This window comes from Lathyrus oleraceus, chromosome 6 (genome assembly GCF_024323335.1).
Source record: "Lathyrus oleraceus cultivar Zhongwan6 chromosome 6, CAAS_Psat_ZW6_1.0, whole genome shotgun sequence".
In the NCBI taxonomy this organism is placed as follows: domain Eukaryota; kingdom Viridiplantae; phylum Streptophyta; class Magnoliopsida; order Fabales; family Fabaceae; genus Lathyrus; species Lathyrus oleraceus.
In genome coordinates, this window is record NC_066584.1 from 458,948,171 (window position 1) to 458,949,490 (window position 1,320).

The following is a 1,320-nucleotide window of genomic DNA, read 5'->3' on the forward strand; positions in this document are numbered from 1 at the left end:
TCGACTTGCCGGGTGTACATTTTTATATGTTGATCCCTAATTTTTGCCCGAACCCTTTTGGTTCGCCGGGACGCCCTTACTTTTGCCTAGGTACGTCGACCTAGCGGGTCTCTTTTATGCGTAGTATTTTTTAACTATGTCCGCGTTTACAGGATGCGGGAAGTCTTCGCCATCCATTGTAGCAAGTATCATGGCTCCACCAGAGAATACCTTCTTAACCACAAATGGCCCTTCGTATGTGGGAGTCCACTTGCCTCTGGGGTCCCCTTGTGGTAGAGTGATACGCTTGATCACCAAGTCGCCTACCTGATACACCTGTCTCTTGACTCTTTTGTTAAATGCCTGGGTCATGCGCTTCTGATATATCTGCCCGTGACAAACAGCCGCAAGTCTCTTCTCATCAATCAAGTTTATTTGGTCGAGTCGAGTCTGAATCCATTCATCTTCGTCTAAGCCCGCCTCTTTCATGATTCTTAGAGAGGGAATCTGGACTTCCACTGGTAAAACGGCTTCCATTCCGTAGACTAAAGAGAAAGGAGTTGCCCCTGTCGAAGTGCGTACTGAAGTGCGATAACCATGGAGAGCAAATGGTAACATCTCATGCCAGTCTTTGTACGTTACTGTCATCTTTTGTATGATCTTTTTGATGTTCTTATTAGCAGCTTCCACGGCGCCATTCATCTTTGGCCGGTACGGGGAAGAATTGTGATGCTTAATTTTGAACTGCGTGCAGAGTTCAGTAATCATCTTGTTATTCAAATTAGTACCATTGTCAGTGATAATTCTTTCAGGGATGCCATATCGACAAATAAGACTATTCTTGATGAACCGTGCCACCACATTCTTGGTGACAGAAGCGAATGAGGCCGCCTCTACCCACTTTGTGAAGTAATCAATAGCGACGAGAATGAAGCGATGTCCATTAGAAGCCGTAGGTTTAATCTCTCCGATCATATCGATGCCCCACATTGCAAAGGGCCAAGGAGCTGTCAACACGTTCAATGGAGCAGGAGGCACATGTACTTTGTCCGCATAGATCTGACACTTGTGACAGGTTCTGGAGTGATGGTGGCAATCCGCTTCCATGGTAGACCAATAATACCCTGATCTCAGAATCTTCTTGGCCATTGTATGTCCATTAGAATGAGTCCCAAAAATACCGTCATGCATGTCTTCCATAATCCTTTCTGCTTCCTTTTTATCCACACAGCGAAGCAGAGTCGAATCATGATTACGTTTGTATAATACTCCGTTACTCAGAAAGAATTTAGCGGAGAACTTCCTCAGGAATTTTCTGTCCTTGATGGATGCCCCTTCAGG